The following is a 9,673-nucleotide window of genomic DNA, read 5'->3' as shown; positions in this document are numbered from 1 at the left end:
GGCCAGTCCACAGTGTTCCAATCGGTTGGTAGAGGCAGTTTCACCAACATGCCATTCTTATTCCCTGAGCTGAGTTGGTAGAAGTGGTCATAGAAAAATATTCATTCATTAGCCAGGCTTTTGCTGCTCCTCCCTGAATACTGTAGAGAACCAATGTGTGCATGAACAACAAGGAAGAGACCTATTATGCACTCCACAAGCTCCCATTGCTCATAAGAAGAGGGATAAACATCTACAATATATATAACAAGAGTTAAACTAAGAGTATCAATAAGTAAAAATGACAAATCTAATGTAGTTGAGCTGTGAAGAATGGAGACATTGCTCATAAGAAGAGGGATAAATGTTGCAAAATATATAAGAAAAGTTATAATGAGAGTATCAATAAGTGAAATGACAAATCAAATGAAGTTCAGATGTCAAGAGTACTTACAGTTGCAACGTGGTTGATGTATATCTGATACATTTCCACCGTTTGCTATCACGTCTGGATGGGTAAACACATGCTGAACAAGAACTTCCTTTACAGATCTTTTGCCGATTTCAATTGAAATCCAACACTCTGGCGTTCCATGTTGAGCGGTAAACATTGATACCAATAGACCTCTTGGGTCTTCTTGGTTGCATGAGGACCCATGAACCTTTGTTTATCCTTTGTTCAACCCATTGGTTCTCTGCATTTATTGAAGTTGATATTGTAATTGAGGATATGCTACTACTTGGCCTTCTAGGCAAAGTGCAGCTGTTGGTTGTTGGTGTGAAAGACAGTAAACACCTAGAGCTTCTTAGGCGAGAAGACATGGAAGCCATAGCTCTCAGAGAAAAGCTTTAGTGGAGGGAGATTCACTTTGAAAGCATTCTAATGGAGGGAAAGTGTTTTAGAATTCCAATATCTTGTGCGGGCTTAATGGTCACCCTCCAGTACGTTAATGACCATAAGAGAATATCAGCAGTGGGACCACTGGCAAGTACCTATCAGCTCGGTAAAAGCAAGGAAGTTACAATGCCACAATCCTAGATTCGTGAAAGTTTTTAGGCTATTTTTCTATTTTTTGAGTCTTTCCATGTACTTTCCTACGTAACGTAGCTCTCCTGCTCATTAGACGCGCTCTATTTTTCTCTCTCTTCATATGGCCCTCCAAATGACCTCCGAAATTTCCTAATGGGTGTTGGGGTTGCTTTCTAGGAAGGCGAACATGCATCAATGACTTACGGAGTACCTTATTTTATTGATGGTGATGTTCATTTATGTACCTTGACATACATTGAGTGTTGGAATTTACGTAGCTTGACACACATCTTAGAATGTACTCTCACTTTCCCTCTCTACAGACAAACTCCTTGCTTGATTTTAATTATGGTTTGAAAAAAAATTATTAATTATGGTTCAATTACGTAGATGATGATGTTATTGTGCAAGATGTTGTGGAGTACATGAATTACTTGAAGTTGACTTCATTGAGTTCTATTTTTTGTAAGTGAACCTTGGTATACTCTTGATCTACCGTGTCTATGTGAAAGTGAGAGAGAGAGAGAGGTAACTATGTTAACTCTCAAATGTAACTCTCTCTCATACACACCACCTCTTTAAACAATAGCAAAGAGCTTTCATTACTTTGATCTTCCATAGTTTGTGTGTGTGTGTGTGTGTGTGTAGGCCACTGTGAGAGAGAGAGAGAGAGAGAGAGGTAGTGTGGTGAGGGATGCCAACAAGGGAGAGATAGAAAGACTTTGATGTGTGCCCTATGAAGATATATAAGGATAGACTCTCTCTCTCTCTCTCTCTCTCTCTCTCTCTCTCTCTCTCTCACACACACTCACTCACTCACTCACACACACACACACACACACACATTTTTATACACACTTAGGTATGTACACACATAATCACATGTTTGAGCTTGAAAAATTGTATAGGAATGACCTTGGTAAGAGCGAACGAGACCCGCCCTCGACGGGTCGCGTGAGCTCGTGGGTGCAAAGGACATGGAAGATAGGCTCCTATAAGAACGATCTGTCCTTGAGAGGGAAGGTTTTTTAAAGCAAGGAGCTGCTCATTGCAACATATAATTTACTCACCATTGCAAGCTTTGTCAAAAAAAAAATTACCATTTTGCAATATCCACCCATGGCCTACTGCAAAAAGGAAGCTTAAACTCTTCGTTCCACCACATCCACTTGGAGAGTTTATGTTTCCTATGCGAAGGATTTTTTTGAGTGGAGGATAAGTAAAATAGTTCTCATACCCTTTCTTCAAGGGGAAATGGGCGAGAAATACTAACAAGAGGTTTTCAAAACATTAAGGTTCCTATCCCAAGCTACACTCTAAATATGCAACCCTCGAAAAACTCCCTCCCACATCTAAACTAGAGTGCGTCGTTAGCTAAAAATATTGGGAACAAAATATTGGAAACTGAGAGAGAGAGAGAGAGAGAGAAGAGAGAGACATTTCATGAAAGAGTGTTAGATTTTTTTACCTGTGAGTGTTTGGGATACCGATCGTCGTGGTTTAGTGGTGTACCTTCGCATAAATTGGTTACCGATCGTAGTGCTTCAAAGGGGTACCTTGCCAAAAACCACAAGGAGTGTAAAGAGTTTTGTCAAGCTCAATGTTCATGATCATACAAGATATTAATGTTATTAATTCTATGTTGTTTCATTTTTATGTTTTAATAAAAAGAAAACATGCAAGTCTCCTTGCATGGGGGAGTTTGCAGAGCCCTCCCCAATTATTATAATACGAGGGAACGTGCCATTCCCACGGTAGTGTGCAATTTTCAGTGTGTTGATTAACTGCATTCTCAGTGTCAAAAATCAGAAAATGATAATGTTTACTCACTGCGCGATTGAATGTCTATCGCCAATGGACTTCCTTGCATCAACGATGTTGGGCATCTCCCGCACTTAACCCGCTGCAAGAGACGACATCCCAAGGAGGATACCCTTCAAGAAGATTTTGTGCTATTGTGACCTCAGCAACAGATTGTTCGCCATCAGTGGGCAGGTTTTCCTTTGACTTGTTTATCATGGGTGACGGTTCTCTTGTGAAGTTTTACGAGCGCATAACCTTTGACACTGTCTACGGTGCATTCTTCCATAAAATATGTGCACCCATCATGATGCTTAGCTTTGTACGTGAAATAATTTAAGGTATAGTCATTGTTATTTTTCACCACCGGTGGCCCTTGTTGCTATTGGGGTATAAAGCCCAATGTGGTCGCCCAGGTAAGTGGGCGGGCCGCCAGGTATGTACACATATTCTTTTGTAAAAACCTAATAAGAACTCACTATGCTCTACACATTACAGTAGAGCGAGTTCACCATATCGTCGTGCTCTTCTTCTCGCACTCTCTCTCGCGTCGCACTTCCACTCGTACTCCTTCAACTGGTATCAGAGCTCAGATCGAGGCTCGGGGCAGCACTGCAGGAGGCTAGAGTGACCAGCTCAGATTGGAGTGAAATTCGACAGGCGAAGACACGGCCCCAAATCCTGTGGGTATGCCCAAAGGGCTCAGTGTTCTCAGAATTTCATTCTGAGGTCATCTCGGCCACCGTTCAGCTTCAACAAAGGTCTACGCAGGCCATTTTCGACTACGTGGTCTCGACGGGTGCAGATCCGACTCTGCAAATTTGGGGTTTTCGGCCTACGACTGCAGGTGCTGAGGATATCGACACTCCCAAAGTGTTGATTTGTGGCTGTCTACACATCGGAGAACGGCTCACAGTTCTTGGAGGCGTGTCACATACGACACGGGCGCATCTACACACAGACTGTAGGCGACATCCACTAGTTCATCAGGTTGATATTGGTTCAGAGGTCAGTTTACAGGGGAAACTCTGCCGAATTTTTCCCAGGAAAGTAAACCATTGTGAAGCGTAGCTATGGCTGGATCACAGGACACTGCTCTTTACAATATCAAGAAGCACGATGGAACCAATTTCCCATTGTGGAAGAAGCAGATTTGGCACGTGTTGGTACAAAAGAAGCAGATAAAACCTATAAAGCTCAAGGGGATAAAACCAGAAGATATGGACGAAGATGAATGGAGCGAAATGGATGAATTGGCACTTTCTACCATTATGCTAACTTTGGCAGAAAGCGTTTACTTCAATGTAGCAGACGAGATGTCAGCTTATCAAGCATGGTTAAAGCTGAGTGATCTTTATGAGAAGCAGAGTGCAGCTTCACAGGTATGCTGTCTTAAGAAGCTTGTTGACTTGAAGATGAAAGAAGGGACACCTATGTCCAATCATCTGAATGAATTCAACACAATCTATAGTCAGTTGTCAGCTCAAGGTATCAAGTTTGATGAACCTGTTAGAGCTATGTTCCTGTTGATCACATTGCCGGAAAGTTAGGACACTTTTTGCACAGCTTTGAGTAATTCTGCACCTCCATATGGTTTGAACATAGCAGGTGTAGAAGGAAGTCTGCTTACTGAAGAAACCAATAGAAAGACAATGGACAAAGGCAAAGGAACGGCCTTAGTTGTCAGGGGAAGGACCAAAGAAAAGTACAAAGGTGGAAAGAGGAATCAGTCTCGTAGCAAGTCCCGCAGTGCTAAAGGCAAGAGTGACATAGAATGCTACCATTGTGGCAAGAAGGGTCACATGAAAAGAGACTGCAGAGAATGGAAAGCAGAAAAAGGCAAAGAGAAAGCTGAAGACCATGGTGAGAAGAACAAGTCCTCAGTGAAGATTCAAGAAATAAATGTGACAAACACTGTTGCAATGGATGACAGTCTAGTGTCAGGAGACAACTACTTCTTGAAGAATACAATGGACTCAGCTCTTCTTACAGCATCTGATGGAAATGCACTGAGTGACTGGATTATAGACTCAGGGGCATCACTTCATGTGTCTCCAAACAAGGAGTGGTTTACCTCTTATGTGCCCACTAAAGATCATGTTCGGCTAGGCAATGGGCAGACATGTGAGATCTTAGGTGTTGGAGATGTTCAATTGAAGTTTCAGAATGGCTCTTCTTTCACGCTGAAGAATGTGAGACATGTTCCCTCAATTACAAAGAGCTTGATCAGCACAGGTTTACTTGATGATGCTGGCTACGTCACCACTTTTGGACAGAACATGTGGAAGATATCCAAGGGTTCTATGACAGTAGCACATGGAGTAAAGTCTGGAGGACTTTACATGATTTATGTATCAAATGTCTCTAAAAATGTAATCAATGTAACCGAGCAGCCGAACATTTCTTTGTGGCATAGCCGGTTAGGACATATGTCCAAGAAGGGAATGGAAATCTTGTCTCATTCTGGTTATTTGCCTGGCTTTTCATTTAATGATTTTGAATTCTGTGAACATTGTCTGTATGGTAAGCAAACACAGCAGCCACATAAGCATAGAAGCAGTAGAAGAGATACACAGTTGGCACTTGTTCATAGTGATTTGTGTGGACCTATGCCTAACCTATCTCTAGGGGGAGCTTCTTACTTTATGACATTTATAGATGATTACTCGAGGAAAGTATGGGTTTACTTTCTCAAGCACAAGGATGAAGCGTTTAGTGTTTTCAAAACGTTTGTGACACTTGTGGAGAATCAGAGTGGCAAGAAGCTTAAATGCTTACGCACTGACAATGGTGGAGAGTATGTTTCAAAGGCCTTTCAGGACTTTTGTGAGTCAAAAGGTATAAAACGTGAACTTACTGCTCCTTACAATCCTCCTCAAAATGGTGTTGCTGAGAGGATGAATAGGACCATACAAGAGAAGGTCAGAAGTATGTTGTCTAATGCACAGCTGCCAAATGGGTTTTGGGCTGAAGCTGTATCAACAGCTGTTCATCTTGTAAATAGATCTCCTAGCAAGGTTTTGCAGAAGGATTCAGTGCCAGAGATGGTATGGTCAGGCAAAATGCCCTCATACAAGCATCTCAGAGTCTTTGGCTGTGAGGCATATACTCACGTTCCAAAGGAATTTAGGAACAAACTTGAGCCAAAGAGTAGAAAGTGCATCTTTCTAGGCTATGGTAATTCTGGTGAGATGGGGTACAGACTTTGGGATCCCGAATCCAGAAAGGTTGTCCGCAGCAATGATGTTCACTTTAATGAATCCAAATATCATTCTAAACCAGAGAGGGTTGAGGAGATTAGAAGAGTTGTCTTCCAAGAAGATGGACCTGCACGTGCAAGACAAAATGCCAGGGCTCAAGAGGAGCAAGGACAGGATAGATTGGAACCACAGGTTGTGGCTGAGCCTGAGCCACCTATTGTGCGTAGATATGGACGTGTCACGCGACCTCCTGATAGGTTTGTTCCATCTATGAACTATGTCATGTTGACTGATTGCAATGAGCCTTCATGTTACAAGGAAGCAGTGCAAATGAAGGACTCCGGGAATTGGCAATTGGCCATGCAGTCAGAGATGACAGCTCTGCATAAAAACAAGACATGGAAGCTAGTTAAATTACCACGGGACAAAAAGGCTCTACCCTGTAAATGGGTTTACAGGTATAAGATCACCGCTCATGATAGTCAGCCAAAGTACAAAGCAAGGCTTGTTGCCAAGGGCTTTAAGCAAGAACAAGGCATTGACTTTGATGAAGTCTTCTCTCCAGTGGTCAAAATGACTACATTGAGATGCTTTCTTGCATTGGTTGCCATATTAGATTTGGTGTTGCACCAAATGGATGTCAAGACAGCGTTCTTGCATGGTGATTTAGATGTGGAAATTTACATGCAGCAGCCAGAAGGGTTTGTTGAGAAAGGCAAGGAAGATTGGGTATGCCAGTTGTTAAAGAGTCTTTATGGCTTAAAACAATCACCGAGGGAATGGTACCATAAATTCCACAAGTTTATGCTTTCTCAAGGCTACAAACGTAGTGAGTTCGATCACTGTCTATATACAAAGAAGGCTAAGGATGGTAGTTGGCTGATCCTTATTTTGTATGTGGATGACATGTTGATTGCTGGCAAGCACTTGGAAGAAATTTCAGCTTTGAAGTCAAAGATGGCAAAATCGTTTGACATGAAAGACATGGGTGAGGCAAGTCATATACTTGGTATGCGCATTGAGAGAGACAGATCAAAGAAGTTGATTTGGTTATCTCAAACAGAGTATATTGACAAGGTTTTGCAACGTTTCAATATGGAGAAGGGAAAGGCACTGAGTGTTCCATTGCCACCATATGTGAAACTTAGCAAACAAGATTGTCCTGTGTCTGAGGAAGAACAGGCTGAAATGGATAAGATTCCATATGCGTCTGCAGTGGGTAGTTTGATGTATGCAATGATTGCCACTCGCCCAGACATTGCATTTGCAGTGGGAGTAGTAAGTCGATACATGTCAAACCCAGGCAAGAAACATTGGGAGGCAGTGAAAGGAATATTGAGATACCTGAAAGCTACAAAGAGTATGCGTATATGCTATGGGAGTCAGGAGCTAAGTGTAAAGGGTTTTACAGACTCAGATTATGCAGGTGACTTAGACAACCGAAGGTCTACGTCAGGGTATGTCTTTACATTGGCTGGTGGAGCAGTATCATGGCGTTCTAGATTACAAGATTGTGTTACTCAGTCTACTACAGAGGCTGAATATGTTGCAACATCAGAGGCATGCAAAGAATCAATTTGGCTTAATCGACTAGTAACAGATTTGGGAATCAAAGAAGAGATGTCTGTGTTATATTGTGATAGTCAAAGTGCTATACAATTGGCTCGCAATCCAGTTTATCACTCAAAGACAAAGCATGTGGATGTGAAGTATCATTTCATCAGGGAAATGCTCGAGGATAAGAAACTTCAGCTTGTCAAAGTTCACACCACAGAAAATCCTGCTGATCTACTTACAAAAGGACTTCCCTCAGAGAGCTTTGCGCATTTTCGCAAGCAGTTAGGTGTAGGGTAGTACATCACTTCTCTACATCTCTTGTATATTAGCTTGTATAGTAGCTTCTCTCACACTTAAAGTACCACATTGGACTTTAAGTGGGAGGTTGTTGGGGTATAAAGCCCAATGTGGTCGCCCAGGTAAGTGGGTGGGCCGCCAGGTATGTACACATATTCTTTTGTAAAAACCTAATAAGAACTCACTATGCTCTACACATTACAGTAGAGCGAGTTCACCATATCGTCGTACTCTTCTTCTCGCACTCTCTCTCGCGTCGCACTTCCGCTCGTACTCCTTCAGTTGCTTCCAATGATAGTCATCCTTGGTAAGCATCACTCTTTTCCCTTTACTCGTGTATTTGCAACATACTACCAACAAGTATGTGTGATCATTTGCTACATCATATGATGAGAGAAAGACGAACTCACATTTACTGAAGCTAGAAAACTTCCAAGTCCACTTAAAAAATAAGAAAATGTGCTTTTCTCTACCTGTACATACATCCCATGGATGCTTGAGAAAGAAGTCCTCATCCACTTGAATGTTTCTTAGTGACATTGTTTTGAATGCATAATCCCGTAGAGTAGGCACAAGTGATTCCAAGGAGGGCACATGACCACATTTTCTCTGCATTGTCGTACCTTGAAACATTAGAGAACTACATGATAATACTAGAGTGATCTTCATGTGTCGACAGGCTACTGTTTTGGACTGTGCATCCATATGATTCGTAATTGGTGATGACCTATACATCCAGATTGCAATGCTTCACTAGAATATACCTCAGCACAAGACGACGGGGATGGCGGACTGTCCTGCTAAGGTGGTTGCTGGCGTTGGCGTTCCAGAGCAACAAGCATGACATGCTCCTGACAGTGGCGCCATCCACAGTATTGCGAAGGCCTGGAGTTATCATCAACAAAGACATGGTGGGTGCAACCAGGCAGCTTGCAGATTTGATCTGGATGGAGGTGTGAGGTAAAGTCGGAGAGCCACACAAGGTAGTGAGACCGGGAGCACCATGAATGGCCAGGGTGGGGGGATTGCAGAAAGAAGGTAGGGCGCAAAGCCCAGCCGCGTTGCGATCGAGTATTTTATGATGAGGGTGAGGCAGAGACAGACGGAAGCGTCCGGCCATAAGAAGCTGATGATGCAGATTGCCGTAGGTCAAGTGAGATTTGGCACATCCGGGAGAGGAGAAAGGGGGATGGCTGCATCCTGGGACAGTGCAGGTCTCTCGTCCTGTCATATTCTTAAAATAGTGATGGAGAAGCTGAAGATCGCAAAAGGTCCGGCATTCTGCTGCTTGCTGGTGGGTGCAACCAGGCAGCTTGTAGATTTGATCTGGATGGAGTCGGAGAGCCACACAAGGTAGTGAGACCGGGAGCACCATGAATGGCTAGGGTGGGGGGGATTGCAACAGGAAGGTAGGACGCAAAGCCCGACTGCGTTGCGATCGAGTATTTTCAGATTGTCGCAGGTCAAGTGAGATTTGGCATATCCGGAAGAGGAGAAAGGGGGATGGCTGCATCCTGGGAGAGCGTAGGTCTCTCGTCCTGTCATATTCTTAAAATAGTGATGGAGAAGATGAAGATCGCAGAAGGTCCGCTGCGATCTGATGAAAAAGCTAAAAAGTGTCGCCACGTGGACGAACCTCCAGCCAGCATTGCGATTTCAGCTTCTACGCTAACGAAGTAATAATCCGCCAAAGCTCCCCTCTCCTTCTCGCTCTCTGGAATATGGCAAAAACAGAGAGAGAGAGAGAGAGAGAGAGAGAGAGAGAGAGAGAGAGAATGCATCTCCCGGTGCGTACGTGCTGCGTGTGCAG

The 9,673-nt window shown here is 43.2% G+C and overlaps 1 pseudogene; it reads right to left on the bottom strand.

Moving 5' to 3' along the window:
• Positions 1–2,878: 2,878 nt before the first annotated feature.
• Positions 2,879–9,143, bottom strand: LOC147439851 (uncharacterized; annotated as a pseudogene).
• Positions 9,144–9,673: the final 530 nt, after the last annotated feature.

The sequence above is a fragment of the Adiantum capillus-veneris genome, chromosome 16 (assembly GCF_014529385.1).
Source record: "Adiantum capillus-veneris isolate H3 chromosome 16, ASM1452938v2, whole genome shotgun sequence".
Classification (NCBI taxonomy): domain Eukaryota; kingdom Viridiplantae; phylum Streptophyta; class Polypodiopsida; order Polypodiales; family Pteridaceae; genus Adiantum; species Adiantum capillus-veneris.
Note: the sequence above shows the minus strand (reverse complement) of the source record. Positions and strands in the feature narration are given on the sequence as shown.